General features: G+C 42.7%; 2 long non-coding RNA genes across 2 annotated transcripts in view; both read right to left on the bottom strand.

Moving 5' to 3' along the window:
- Window positions 1–15,728, bottom strand: part of LOC144584304 (uncharacterized) — a 182,182-nt gene that overhangs the window by 20,112 nt on the left and 146,342 nt on the right. The gene's annotated exons all lie outside the window — the stretch shown is intronic.
- Window positions 6,520–6,844, bottom strand: LOC144584303 (uncharacterized). The gene is made up of 2 exons (XR_013538466.1): window positions 6,726–6,844; window positions 6,520–6,695 (listed from the first exon to the last, which is right to left on the bottom strand). It is a non-coding gene; the product is annotated as an uncharacterized LOC144584303 (long non-coding RNA).

The raw sequence follows: 15,728 nt of genomic DNA, 5'->3' as shown, positions 1-15,728 counted from the left end.
GTTGTCTAAATATGAAATCAAATTTTCAGGATCAGATTCTTCTATTTTCTCCCAACTTTGTTTGAGTAAATCCAGGAGTCCCCTCACTTTTCTCCCAAACAATAACTCAAAAGGACTGAACCCAGTGCTTTCTTGAGGTACAGACCTATAAGCATCTAGTAGATGTTGCAATTTCTGATCCCAATTGTTGGGATTCTCTGCAGAGTAAGCCCTAATCATACGCATGAGGGTTCCATTGAATTTCTCTACGAGACCATTAGTTTGTGGGTGATAGGGTGTGGAAGTTACATGCTTGATTCTGCAAAGTTGCCACAACCTTTGCATGAGATTAGATGTAAAAGATGTCCCCAGGTCCATAACTATTTCAGACGCGAACCCCATACGACTCATATAACTAAGCAAGGCATCAGCCACAGTCTGAGTTTCAATATTTCTCAGAGGGACAGCCTCAGGGTACCGTGTGGCAAAATCAGTAATAGAATAAATAAGTTCCTCCTCTGGGTGACTCTGGGCAATGATCCTACGATGTCCAGACCAATGTGTTGGAACGGGATAGAAATAATTGGTAAAGGGCATAGCTTTGCTTTAGTCTTATCGTTGCTATTCCCTTGCCTTTGACACACATCACACTTCTGACAAAATTCTTTTATCTGCTTGCCTATTTCAGGCCAGTGAAAATTCTGGGATATTCTTTGTTTAGTTCTGGTAATGCCTAAATGAGCAGAAAAGATGTCTGAGTGCCCCCTTTCCATTATTTTCTGTCGATACTTTGAAGAAACCACTAATTGCTTCTGAAGGTTTTCCCCTCCCCTCCTGGGATTCACTAAAATCTCCGTCTGTATAAGGTACCTTTCAGGTCTTTCAGGGGTTAATGGTTCTTCAGTAACTTTTTCAAAGCAACGTTGCAGCGTGGAATCTGCTTTTTGTTCCTGTGTAAATGTATTGTTTTGGGGATTCCTAATTTGTATTAACTCAGCTGGGTCATCATTATCTCTCATTATCTCTATAGGAACTTCATCTTTTTCCTCAACTATTACTTCATTTTCCATCTGGGAATGAGTCTGCACTAAAACTCTCTTCACATGCTCAGCAAGGGCAATCCCTATTAAAACCAGCGCTGGCAGTTGCGCAGCTACTCCTGATCTCCATTTCCCTTCTCAACCTTGATATCTGATGGGTATTTCAGCCACTGACAGAATAACAGATGCTGCCCCAATCCCCTTAGCTGTCATGCTTTCTCCTTTCAAAATACATTCCTGAGGGAACAATGTCATGATGGCATAAGATTACTTGAGAGCATGAATTCTTCAGAGCCATAATTTTAATGTTATTTATAAAAATATCATCACCAGAAGTTTTAAAGAGTTCTTGGTTTGTTTCTGTAAGCAAACACGGCATTCGAAAACGTCCGCGTAAGCCTGGACAGAGAGTAATCCGGAGTTTGCACACGCTAAAATGGGCTGAGTGAGTCCAAGCTCAGCTAGCCATGCTACAACACTCCATCTTACAGGTCTGCCCACATAAGAACACCCTTGTACTCTCAGATATTACTGTGAAAAGATCAAGTGGGCTTTGTAGTCCTTAGACTTAACTTGCACCACTGGCATGCCTCCTTAAGTATGCTAGGCCGAGGCAGCACTCTCAGATGACCCTAAGACAAGTGTACTGTTCAGGAAACCAATTGAGTTTTATAATCATTGTTTTATTTTAAAAAAATAAGCATGTTACTAGGTATCAAAACCAAACTAAGTCAAAACAAGTTAATAAGCATTGTGTTAGTTATTTACAACTCTGTAGTGAGGCAAGGAAAACATGAAAAATAGAAAAGTGTTCAAAAACCTTACAAAATACAAAAAGCCATTAAAAAGAATAACAACAGTTCCAGTCCAGTATTTCATTAGTAAAAACAAAATAATCCAAGTAGGTTATAAAAAGGCTATAGTCCTCAGTGATTCTGTAGAACAAAAATCCTGTACTAAAAAGAAAAATTCAGTAAAAGTCCCATTGTCCTTAAAAAAAATAAATCCAGTAAATGTACCATTGTCCTTACAAAATTACAAGAGCATAGTCCATATGGAGTATTCCATAAATAAGAGTTCATAGAGAAATAATCCATAGTCCTTAGGAAAAAACCCATAGGTCCAAGAGTAATCCAGTATAGTACAAAGATCAGTCCATGTAAAGGTTAGTCCCGTGTGTCACGAATGAATGAAGAGTCGGTCTTGAATGACAATGTCCATAGGCAAAAAGTTCCTTTTTCAAGAGTAACTGGCAAGGGCTTATCGCACCTTCCCACGATGTCATCCAATCAGAGTTCGTTACTAGGCAAACAGTCCTGTTGCACCACATGACTTCTTTCCCATACACACACCAGATGTTATTTGGGTTACTGTGGTTTAAAAAGAGTCACAACAATTCCCATCTAATCACACCGAGTCCTTTTCTCAGGCTATCAGAATAACATTCTCTCTGCTCGCCTAGAAACAACCTGCTAGCATAGCATAGATACTTTATACAAAGAAACAAGATGGAACCTCTCTTGCTCATTTCTTAATTACAAACCCCATATTCCTTACAAGACTTTAACTCAAAAACCCATCTCATCACAGTTTCAATTAAATAACAATGCAGTATTTCAGTCTCTGGAATTTGATCTGGTTCTCTGTTCTCAGCTTGTGTAGTGAGATTAGCCTGGATTGCCATGGCACCCAGTTCCTCCCTCTCGGTGGTAACTTGGTTCTGCTGTAAGCGGTATACAGCTTTAGGCTTAGGCAAATTTCCCTTTTGTGGCCCAACCTCTCTATTCTTACTACAATGGGCTAAGAAGTGTCCCTTCTCCCCACAACCAAAGCAAGTTAAAAATTTCTTTTGATCATAACTAGGGCCTTTTCCCCCCTTTCCTTCCCAATCCTTGTTTCTGATTTGGTTACGATCTGAGGGCTTGCCTACAAAATGGACCCCAACCGTCTGTTGGTTCTCAAATGCCCTCTGGGATCTCTTTTCATATCCGCCCAAGCTTTCCTTCCAATCTTCTGTAGCTGGCCACTCTGAAGCCTCTATCCACTCAGGCCTCCAGGAGTGCTCACTACTCTTCCTCTTCAACTGCTGCCACCAATTATAATCAATATTTAAAAAGGACAAGTGTTTCTTCCAAAACAAAACTTGTTTATTGATATAATAAAATAAAATGAGTAAATCACAGGTAGATAATCAAGTTGTAAATCACTTGTGATGAGATGGGATATGTGATTAAAATCTTGTATTGAACATGGGTTTTGTAATTAAGAAATGTGCAAGAGAGGTTCCATCTTGTTTCTCTGTATAAAGGATCCTTGCAATGCTAACAGGTTGTTTGCTAATGAAAGCTGGGAAAATGCTTTTCTGAGAACATGAGAAGGAACTTTGTGATAAGATAGATGGGTATTGTTGTGACTCTTTGCAAAACCACAGAAACCCAAATAACATCTGTTACCCATGAGAGAGAAGGTCAGGTGGTACATCAGGACTGTTTGCCTAATGACGGACTGTGATTGGATGACATCGTGGGAAGGAGCAGATAAGGACTTACCAGTTACTCTTGAAAAAGGTACTTTTACCTATGGACATTGTCATTCGTGACTCACTCTAATGTCTTTCGTGACCCACCCTTAAGTCTTTCATGACCTACTCCTAGATCACCCATGGCCTACACACATGGATTACTCAGGGAATATTCTTGACTCTTTTCATGGACTATTTTTATGGACTACTCCTATGGACTATTCTTGTGGATTATTCTGAGGACAATGGGATATTTTATTTTACAGGATTTTTCCTTGTGTACAGTATTTTTCATTTACAGGATTATCAAGGACTATAGACTTTTTCTTACATAATTGGACTATTTTGTTTTCCTGATGGATTACCTTATTTGAACTGTTTTTATTCATTTTCTTAACTTTTTGAATTATTTTAATGTTTTTGGACATGTGGATATTTTTCATGTTTTCTTTGCCTCACTACGGCTTTGTAATTAACCAGCATAATGCTTATTCGTTTGTTCTTGCATAATTTGACTTTTTCTTTAAGGAACTTTTTTTTAATAAAATAATGATTATAAATATCAATTGGTTTCCTGAACAGTAAACTTGTCATAGGTCATCTGATGGTGCTTGCCTCGGCTTTGCATACTTAAGGAGTTCTGCCTGTGGTGCATAAGAAGTCTAAGGACTACAAAGCCCACATGGTTTTCTATCAGTAATATCTGAAGGTACAAGGGTGTTCTTATTAGGGCAGACTTGTAAGAGGGAGCTTTGACACGCCTAGCTGAGCTCTAGGACTCTCTCAGTACATTTTAGGGTGTACAATCTCCTGATTACTCTCTGTCCGAGCATTCACGCGTTCTCTAGGGAACCGTGTTTGTTGCATGGTGGCAGCTGCACGATGAACCGCGTGCTGGATTTTGTAGTACCTCAGGATGACCAATTTTTGTTCCATCTAGCCGCTTGCGTGGTTCTGATCCACAAGCTAAGTTTTGGTTGCAGAGGGACACAGATGCTTTAAGGAGCTATGTGCATCCCTGAGAGTAAATAGCAGCTTTCCAGGAAGCACTGTTTACCAACAATTAGATCTTATGCCTGTGGCTTTGTGTGTTAGGATCTGGGGTGCTCTTTCAAGAAAGAGATCCCCAGAGGACAGGCAAACTGTTAGGAAACAATTGGATATAATCAGTAATCATTTGCAGGTTTTTACAAACTTGTAGCGAAGTAATTCTAAGATGCATTTCTTTTGTTTTGGGTGCTAGCATTTAGCTTTGGCTCAGGTCATGCCTATGATCTCAGGATCTTTTAGGATGACTCTGCCTAGTTTGTTTTTAGTTATCTGCACCCAGGTCGGCTTAGTGTCATTCCTATGATCTTAGGATCTCCTGAATGACTCTGCCAGTTTGTTTCTGGTGACTTGCATCCAGCTTGGCTTAGTGTCACTCCTATGATTTCAGGATCTGTCAGATGGCCTGGCCCTGCTGGTATCTATCTGCACCCAGCTTGGCTATTGATCATTTCTGTAACCTTAGAGTTCACAGAGTGATTGCAATTTTTCTTTTCCTTTTTGGATTTTTCAGAATTCTGCTTTTTCATCTGACTGTGTCATCTCACTGATTTTAGGATCACAGAGTGACAGCAGTTTGTCAGAGGTGCAGAGGAGATTTTGCTTCATTTTGGTTTTTGGAATTTTGTTTTTCTGTTGCCGAACTAGCCTCGGCTAGATAGCAAACGGAAGATGGAGGGGAAGAGATTGGTGACCTTGCTGGAAGTTATGCAGTTTTCTTCTGAATTTATGAGGCAAGCCACGGAAATCTTGAAAAAGAGAGATGAGATGATACAACTGTTTCTGGAGGAAAATTTAATGCTGATAAGAAAATTGGGCACCAGATCTTCACCCTGTACCTGTGGAACGGACTTAGGTCCGGAAATTGGCACGGTGCAAGAGCAGGATGACCCTTTTGAGGATTATAGTAATGGCACTCTCCAGACACTTGGATACTACCCTGGAATTACAGATACTTGCATTCAAAGCTACGAAGACTCGCAGTGGATTTTTAATGAGCATACCAGAGCAGACAGCAACTTATCAGCCATCCTAGCAGAAGATTTATGGGTGCCGGAGCCGCGTGCAGATGAGGGAGTGCAGGAAGGAGAGACCTTGCTTCACTGAGCTGTCTCCGTTGATGAATTGGCATCGGACAAAACACCGGAGCATGTCAGCGTACTCTACGGAGAACCAGCACAACCCCCATGTTTTAGTCAAAGCCCAGAACAGGTGAGAGACCCTGAACCTGATTGCGGGACTGTGGGTTTGTCAGCTAAAGGGGAGGAAATGCTTCTCTAAAGCTTTAAGGACCTTGCTAAGTCTGAGAAGCCGGAGGATGTTTGCTTAGCGGCAATAGCAGAATCCCAGTCGCCCAAGGGCCTGGGAGACTGCTCAGCAGTGGAGCCCATTGTAGTTCAGGAAGAACAGCTTATGATTCCCCAGTTGGCTGAGCAACCGGAAACAGAGGAGTCAGAAATAATTCAGAAGGGGGAGGAATACCAGGATGGTGGAATAGAGACTCAGCCAGAACTTTTGCCAGGAGATCTTGCTACATGTCTGATCTCAGTTGAAACAAGTAAAACCCCCACGCTTAGTCCAGTGGAAACTGTGAACATGGATACTGTAAAATTGGCAGGAGAACTTTGGAATTTGTGGGAGCTTAGCAGTGACGCAATTCTCCATGTGGACGGACTAATTAGAACAGAGGAGAAAACTTCAAAGCAAACTGGAGGAGATACAGTTTCCTTATCAGAAAAGCTGCCTATTACTAAAAAAGTTAATTGTCGAGAGGTTTTGCAGCACAGATCTTCACTATGTTTTAATGGTACAGGAGAATTCGATGCTAAATCAGTAGACCTGGTCTGAGATAAAAAACTGCATCTGAACTTGTCTGGACGTGAGACTGTTTCTCACACAACCAGGAGATGTGAAAGTTCTAACCTCTGATTGTTTTTATTGGACTCCTCAAGGGTTAATTATGCATGCTAAGAGAATCGGCCCATCTGGAATTTCCCAAGTGTCACATCACTGTTTCTCATTCATTGAATCATACAGACTTTTCCCTCACTGACTATTTGGCTCACAGGCCTACTAACATGCTAATCACTAACTCTCAATCTATCGATCTATCAATCTCTCCATCTTCTTTCTCACACCTCACACACCCCCTTTTATATTTCAGCTCCTCCCCCTTCTGCACCACCCTCCGTCCCCTCATTGGCTGATATTCCACTGCACAGCTGTGACGGACAGGTGAGAGCAGGGCTGTATGTTACACCTTCCAACTCGGCCTTCTTCATTCTACAATTGTTGAGCATGTGCTTGGTCATGAGTCGCAGGGGGGTGGAAGAGTTTCCAACCAATCTTCCTACACTCCTCTTGGTTCTTGCAGATGGTCACACTCCTTTACTGTTAACAGATGAGGAGTTCTTTGATCAGCGTTGTTATTTATTTTTGGCCACTGTGTAGCCACTTACTCCTCTGCCATGGGGGCTTATCACCACTTATGGAGTTTGGTGCTGCCCACCCTGCAAGTAGCTCCTGTGCACGCTTACAGTTCAGGCCTTCCATATCACTAGGAGGCACTGTTGCAGGTGCATCACGAGCGCACTGCTGCTCGATACGGCTTAAAACCAGCATCTAAGCAACTGATGGGTTAGGACCTGCCGTTTGTTGGTGTATGGCTTTTAGTCAGAAAATGGTTGTTATTCTTGATAACCTGCTCAGGCTCTAGAAGGTGACACAGTCTTTTGCACCATAACAGCTGCAAGAGCCTGAAGATGTCCCCATAAGCCTATGGTGCTCCGGGAACATTTAAAGCCTCAACCCCAAAGTTACCAGCTGCCGCCCCTGTCGTAAAAGCGAGCTTCCTAAGAACCTGCTTTTACACAGACCAGAGAGGGTTCAGAAATGATCAGCTCCTTATCAGCAAAACTGGGTCCCTTAATTTTACCCTAGGGCAGCTGAATCATTCTTTCTCCCAAGTCTGATCCGATTTAACAAAGAACAAAACACTTACATGAGTTCTAGGAGATCTAATCATCCTAGTACTCTTTAATATATAGGACCCTAAATTGGTAGCATGAACGTGGCCTGATTAAACACATCAATTTAAAGTAGCTAATGCACTATAGTAGCTAATGGTCTATGCAAGAAGCCAATTTTCAGACAGTTAGACTTTTTATATTTTGTTAGAAAAATAGAAATTAGTAAATGATTTTAAACAAGCACACAAGATATCTTTTCATAATCAATTATTTCCAAAAAAAACCCCCAGCCATCACCACAAGACATTATTCCTCTATAAAAACTAAAACAATAAACAGCTAACTACATATTAGAACAGAGATCTGTCTTACTGTTAGTTTGAAAAATAAAAGTTCATTCGGAGTTTTTCTCTGGCTTCATTCCTCTGTGCAGGAATTCTCTCGCTGTGTTCGGGCAGACGTCCAGGCTGTCTCTCCGTCCATCTTCTAGGCTGTCTTTGTCATGAATTTGATTATGAAAATTGTAAAAGTAGAATAGAGATGGATTTTGTTTCATTACAGCAATGAAACAACTAGAAGCTAACTGATGTCCAGGTGTTAATTAGGAAGAAAAAATTGTACAAGGTCAGTTCTTTTACCAGCAGAAGAAAAAAAATCAACAAGAACAAGATGACCCTTATCTTATCAAAACTCCAACGGACAAGGACACAACGGCTTAATTTAAGAAAGATGGGCGAAGAGAGAGAAGAAGGACGGAGAAGAGAGACGGGGGAGAGTTTGCTTGCACGACAGCCAGAGACGACACACGGAGAGAGATGCATCTGGCAGAACTTTAATTTGAAGACTGCGTAAGAATGTTAATTTAAGATATAGCTAGACTGTCTATTATTTTTGTTTTATAGAGGAAATATCTGGTGGTGAAGGCTGGGGGTATTGGAAATAATTAATGACGTTATTATGCTTTAGTATGTTTGTTTGAATGCTATCTTGTTTTAATAAAAGATAAAAAGACAATTTGTCTGTAAGTTGGCTCCTTGTTTAGACCACAGCTACTATGGTAAAATTGGCTACTTTAAAAATATATTATTTGATCTGGCCGTGTTTACGCTACCAAATTATGGTCCTAAAGTAATAAAAAAGGAAGAGCAGACTTTCCAGATTGTTTATTTAAAATCGAGACAGACTTGGGTGAAGGAGTGAGAAGTCGCCTAGGGCAAAATTACAGGACCCGATTTTGCTGGCAATAGGGACAGATCATTCAGGATCCCTCTCTGTCTCGTGTAAAGGCAGTTATAAGGAACGCTTTTACCACAGTCTTCTCTCGTCTCCTCTCTCTTAAATCAAGAAGTTATGTCCTTGTTCCTTCTGAGTTGAGATAGTTGCCTGGTGACTAGATAAAGGTCACCTTGTCCTTCATAGTTTTTTTGTTCTCTACTGAAAAAGAAACTGACCTTGGACATCTTGGGCCTATCTAACTTGCACACAGAAACAAAAGGACTTCTAAACTAACTTTGCTCCTATAAAATAACTCTCTATTTGACTTTCATAAGCAAATTCATGACAGCCCCTAGACATGTGGGCAGTCAGTGCCCTGACTGGCAGAATTGCAGGTAGGACTGTGAAACTGAGCAGTCTCTTTACTTCTCTGCTGTTGACCAGTACTTTCTATCATAGATACCAGCTTTGCCACTGTCGTTGATATGCCCCTGTCACAGGCCACATTATGGCCACCTCCACCCTAGCCCCCACAAAAAAAAAGGAGAGAGGAGGATGGAAGCCTCTGGCCCATCCTTGATTTTGGAGCCTGAATTCTTTATGACTCTATGCAGTTCCCGTTTGGCTTCCTTGGACTCTGTTATTCACTAGTTACATCCGGGGGTTGGTTTATCATAAGATGCTCATTTTCATGTGGTCATCTGGTTGGACCGTGACCGCTTTCTCAGGTTTTCAGTTGGGGAAATCACTGTTTACCCATGGTTGGTTCACTGACTCCTGGTCTCGGAGTCCAAACCACAGGCTGGTGAGCACACATCCTGGGCACTGTCCCTTTTGTTAGCGTGAGGACTATAGGTCAACATAGTGAAACTGGCTTTGTACCTTACACATGGTGTAAATTGTATTAATGTGCCTTTAGATGCTTTCTTGTAGCAAGATTTTCTCCTGACAACAAGTTTGTGGCAATGTTTGACTGTTGTGCTTTTTTTTTCTTCAGGCGCTTGGTTCCTTGCCCTACAGGTCCAGCAATTCCTTGGACTGATGGCATCTACTGCAGCTGTGGGACAGCTCGCTCGACTGAGGCTGCATCCCTTTAGTCCTGAATTCTTTCTCTCTTTCAGGTACCTTGTGACCACCATTCCGTGTTGCTCCAGGTGACTCCGAAAGTCACTGCACACCTGGATTGGTGGACGTTCCCCCCACACTACAGTTAGGGAGACCTTTTGGTCTCTTGACCCAGTTAGTTTGGTCAGTGGTGGATACCAGCCTGCTAGGCTATAGAGGGCTTGCCTACACCACCACGTTGGCCTTGCCCGCTGGTCCATGATGATAACCAGTCTGCATATTATTGTGCTGGAGCTTCTGGCATTCACTAAAGCCTTTTGGGCCTCTGAGTCCCTGCTCTGGAGTCTGGTGGTCCAGGTTGCATCAGTCTAGACCGCTGCAGTTCCTTATATGAACACGCAGGGTGGCACTCTCTAGTTACACCTTCTTCGGAATGGTGTTATGCTAGTCACATTTATCCAGTGGCTGTACATGAGAGGGCCCTCGACTGTTCCATCTTTCTTTGTCACCTCTGTCGGTGATGGGGTTTTCCAGACAGGGATGCTTTTGCATCTCAATTGAACTAGTAGTGTGCCATGTTCAGCCCCTGAGCTGGTGTCGGCTAAGGGTACTGCTCCCTTAGGGGCCGCCTTACTGACCAAGGGGCATGGGGCTCCCTACACAGATTTCAACCTTTCCCCCTCTAAAAGGCTGGTCGTTTGAGCCCATCATGGGTGCACAACCATCATGCTTCGCTATACAGGAACCAAAAATGGCCACCATATGGAGGATTTTCGCTGGACAGTGAGTTTTTAAAATAACAAACATGAGCCATTGACATAATAAAGGTGAATGCTACAGACCTCCCCCCTTAAATATGTTTGTTTGGGAGGGGAAACACATTTTTCCTCCTAAACAAACAGACACACTTACATTTAACTTTACAGTCATGCCCTGCTTAACGATTACGATGAACCGCTTCACGATGATGTTTTTGTGATCGCAAAACGCTGGTCTAAATAGGAAAATTTCGCTTAGTGATGATCGGTTCCCTGCTTCGAGAACCGATTTTCTCTTTACGACGATCAAAAACAGCTGATCGTCGGGGTTTCAAAATGGCCGCCGGGTGCTTAAAATGGCTCCCCGCTGTGCTTAGGGATGGATTCTTCACTATACAGGCACTGAAAATGGCCGCTGTATGGAGGATCTTCACTGGACGGTGAGTTTTTAGCCCTTTGGAATGCGTTAACCGGGTTAACGTTTTTTGCTTTACATTTTCGTTCTACAGCAATTTTGCTGGAACGAATTAACGTCGTTAAGCTAGGCACCACTGTACTTATCATATAACATATTTAACATAACAATTACTATACCTTATACACTAAACATTTAACTACTATTCAACAATATACTTTACCTTATTATTTACATTTAACATTTTCAACCATACAAAAATCACAATCATGAAACTTTTACATAAATAATTAAACTGTGAATTATAGTCCATTTCAGTTTACAATAAAAGTAGTCCTGGTATCATTCACCTGGTCTCCTGGACAGCGCATCTGCCACAATATTGTGAGCTCCTTTTATACTTTTTATAGTAAAGTCAAAGTCTTGCAGCAAAAGAGCCCATCTCATCAGTTTGCTGTTAGTTTTCATGGATCTCAGCCGCAGCAATGGTGAACGATCAGTACATAAAGTGAATTTCCATCCCCAGATGTATGGTTTAAGTCTTTGTAAGGACCATACAATAGATAAGCACTCCTTTTCAATCATTGCCAGATGTTTCTCCCTTGGCTGCAGTTTTTTACTGATGTACATTACTGGGTGTAGAGTTCCTCCTCCATCAGCCTGGCAAAGCACCACTCCCAGTCCGATGTTCGATGTGTCTGTGAAGATGGTAAATTCTCTGCTGTAATCAGGTGTGATGAGGACCAGTCCAGTTGTTAATGCCTCCTTCAGCTGGTTAAATGACTGCTGGCACTCAGGGGTCCAACTGATTTTCTCCAGCTCCTTCTTCCATGTGAGGTCCAAAAATGGTGCAGCGATCGCACTGAAGTGTGGGATGAACCTCCGATAATAGCCCGCCAGACCTAAGAAAGAATGGACTTGCTTCTTGGAAGTGGGGTTTGGCCATTTGGCGATAACCTCAACCTTAGAGTCCAGGAGTTTGATAACTCACCCACCCACTAAATGTCCAAGATATTTCAACTCTGAATCTCCAATGTGACATTTACTGGCTTTTACTGTCAAACTGGCTTCCTGGATTCTTTGTAGCACTAGACTTAAATGCTCCTTGTGCTCAGCCCACATTTGACTAAAAATGCCAATGTCATCCATATAAGCGACAGTGAAATTGCCCATGCCATGTAAGGTCTGGTCCATTAATCCTTGGAAGGATGCAGGACCATTTTTTAACCCAAAGGCCATGACCCGGAATTCAAACAATCCTAGAGGACTTCGAAAAGCAGTTTTCTCTTGGTCTTCAGGGTGCATCAGAATTTGCCAAAACCCTTTGGTCAGATCAATGCATGTTATGCAATTATACCATCTCAATTAAATCATCCAGGCATGGCATGGGATAGGCATCCATCTTGGTTTAGTTTCTGGTAGTCCACACAAAATCTAATTCTACTGTCAGGCTTGTCTATAAGTACTATGGGTGCAGCCCAGGGACTCTCAGATGGGGTGATTATCTCTGCCTTTAGCATCTCCTGGACCTCCTGTCGTACTTTCTTGACATAATCCCCAGTGATCCTATATGGGGTAACAGCTATGGGGCTGGCATCCCCAGTGGTCAATTTGGTGGACTACCCCCTTGGCTTTCCCAGGTTTATTCATGAAGATGGTTTGATATTTCTGCATGATCTCCACTACCTCTTTTCTCTGTTGGGTAGTAAGGGAGTGGCCCAGATTTACCTCCTCTTGATTAAAATGTACTTCCCCTCTCCCTTCCCAGCCATGAGTTCTTCATCATCACTTGGGTCCTCTCTAATAGCATACAAGGTCTAAAGATTTCTTCAATAATAGGGTTTGAGTATGTTGACATGCACAACCTTGCGCCTCTCCTCCTTCTGAATTCCATAATTAACATTGTTCATTTTAGAAACTACTTTATAGGAACCCTCCCAAGCTAATTGCAGCTTGTGACCCTTGACTGGCCTTAGTAAAAGAACATCTTCAGGCCCAAAAGTTCTTTCACGGGCTTTCTTGTCATACCAGGTCTTCTGCTTACTCTGGGCAGCCCTTTAAGTTCTTTCTGGCTACCTCTAGAGACCTTTGCAGGGTGTTTTGCAACCTGTGCATATATTCTACCACTGACTCTGGGTCACTTTCTCTATGGTCTACCCAGTTCACGCAGAGCAAATCAAAAGGTCCGTGCTCCTCCCATCCTAGCAACAACTCAAAAGTACTAAATCCAGTGCTTTCCTATGGAATGCTCCTATAGGCATATAGTGTTGTATTTTGCAGTCCCAATCATTTGGGTTCTCCGCTACATAAGCCTTAATCATGCGCACTAATGTGCCATTAAATTTTTCAATTAGTCCATTAGTCTCAGGATGATATGGTGTAGAGTTGATTTGGGTAATCCCACAGGCCTTCCATAACCTTTTTATCAGTTTGGAGGTGAAGCTCATTCTCGAATCACTGACTGTTTTGCTAGCAAATCCCAATTGGCTCATGTAATTGATTAAGGCATCTGCCACCATGTCAGTTTCCATGTTATGTAAAGGAATTGCCTCAGGATATCTGGTGGAAAAATCCATAATGGTCAGTATGTATTTATTTCCCCTTCTGGTGGCTTTAGGTAAAGGACCCACCAGATCAATTCCCAGCATTTGGAATGGCGTAGAGATGACTGGCAAAGGACATAATTTGGCTTTAGTCCTGCCCCGCCCTGTCCCTCGTCTCTGACAGACATCACAAGTTTTGCAAAAATAAGTAATCTGTTTACCCATACCTGGCCAAAAGAAGTTCTGGGCAACCCTTCTTTTGGTTCAAGTGATCCCCATGTGAACCCCAAACAAACTACTGTGAGCTTGAATTATGATGTTCTCCCTGGGACCACTAATTGCTTTCAGGGTTCCCCCTTTCCTCTGTATGGGGTGGCTAACGTTTCCCAATACAAAAGGTCTTTATACCTGCAAAATCTCTCAGGGCATTCAGGAGACAGTTCAGTGGGCATTCTGGCTGCTTCAAAGCAACCCCCCAAGCTAAAGTTTTCCTTCTGCTCCTGGACAAAATTATTTTTATTTGGACTCTTCAGTAGTATGAAATCAGCTTTAGCGCCACTATTAAGCTGGGTATCCAAGGAAAACTCTCTCTCCTGGCTTCTCTCTGCAGAGGGTGAGGTTTGATCCCCTTTGAGCATGTGAGCACTAAAGCACTCTTGACATGCTCTATTAAATCCCAACCAAGTAGAAAAGCTGCTGGTATTTCATCTGAAATGGCTACCTGCCACTTTCCAGACCAATTCCTATAGCCTATTTGAACCTCAGCTACTTTTAACACCACAGTTTCTTTCCCAATCCCTTTTAGGGTCATTGTTCTGCCTGGAATTATGTCATCCTGGGCTATCAGATCAGAACATACTATGGAAATTTGAGACCCTGTGTCCCTTATAGCGATGTATTTCTTTTCTCCCACAACTATCTCTTCACCAACGTTTCTGAGAAGGGTATTGTCATTTCTAATGTAAAAACAGTGTACTACAGGGGCTTCAGGAATGTCCTCCTCCTCAAGAGGAGGTGCTGCTGAGCGGGCGAGCGAGCGAATGAGCAAGCAAGCGGGCGAGTGAGAGAGCAAGCAGGTGAGTGAGCGAGAGAACAAGCAAGCGGGCGAGTGAGTGAGTTTGGAGGGTGAGCCGGTGGTGAGTTACAGATGGAGCTAGAGCTCAGAACGCTGGTCATGGGGGCCAGCGGAGTTTGGAGGCTTTGTCTGATCTGGGGAGCATCGTTGGAGTGGGGGCTGGTGGCTGGTAAGACCCTTGACAGAGTTCAAACTGCCGGAGATCTGAGCTCAAGGTCTGCTGGAGCTGCGCTGGGTTTCTGCAGCTCCCTGGGGTTCTGGGAGTGTCAGGGCACTTGGTGAAGTGGAACGGTTGGTCTCCAGGCTGCAGAATGGAGAAAGAGTTGAAGAGGCTGTGGGGGAGAGAGATCTACCCAGTGTGGCCCTTAGCCGGTGTGCTTTGGAGATCACCATGTTGGGTGCCCGGCCGGTAACTTCTTTCCCAGATCCTCCTCCTCCCTCTGCTTCCTCCCCTAGGAAAACTAACAATGGCTCATTAATAGTCCCCTGAAGGAGGGAAATGGCTGTGAGAATGTTATTTTCAGCCTGGACTTTGCTGCTCTCGCTATTATCTGTTGATCTCTGTGTTTATATTGGGACCTCTGGGACTTTCAGGACTTGCCTTGACTGTAAGGCTCATACCCCAGTGTGACAAATATTAGTATTAATAACAACTGGCTTAGCAGCAAGCCCGGTAAGCCATCAGATCTCCTAAGAGAATGCTGAAAGTTGGAATAGAGAGGTTCCAAGTCCAGTTGACCCCTATTTGAGTTGAGATGAGTCCTTGTCTCAACCAGGCTGTCTAACTGGCACCCTTCTACCAAGTCTATTCCCAATTAAAAACCACTGAGTAACCAAATTATAATCATGAGTCTTAGAGTCGTCCAGAACTCTCAAAACTCAGGATAATACTGGACTCAAAGTAGTGTAATTGGTGGCCTGCAAGAAAATAAATTAAGTATGGTAGCAGGTTATCTGTTCAAGAGACCAAGCAATAGTTTTAAGTATTATTGTTTTATTAGAAAAATAAAGATTTAGATAAATTCACTTTGTTGCAAAGCATAGCATTCAAAATCATTTCCATAACTAAGGTAGTTAGAAACTTAGCAAATCCCAGCTACC

Source organism: Pogona vitticeps, chromosome 9, assembly GCF_051106095.1.
Source record: "Pogona vitticeps strain Pit_001003342236 chromosome 9, PviZW2.1, whole genome shotgun sequence".
Taxonomy (NCBI): domain Eukaryota; kingdom Metazoa; phylum Chordata; class Lepidosauria; order Squamata; family Agamidae; genus Pogona; species Pogona vitticeps.
This window is presented reverse-complemented; position numbering and strand designations above follow the sequence as displayed.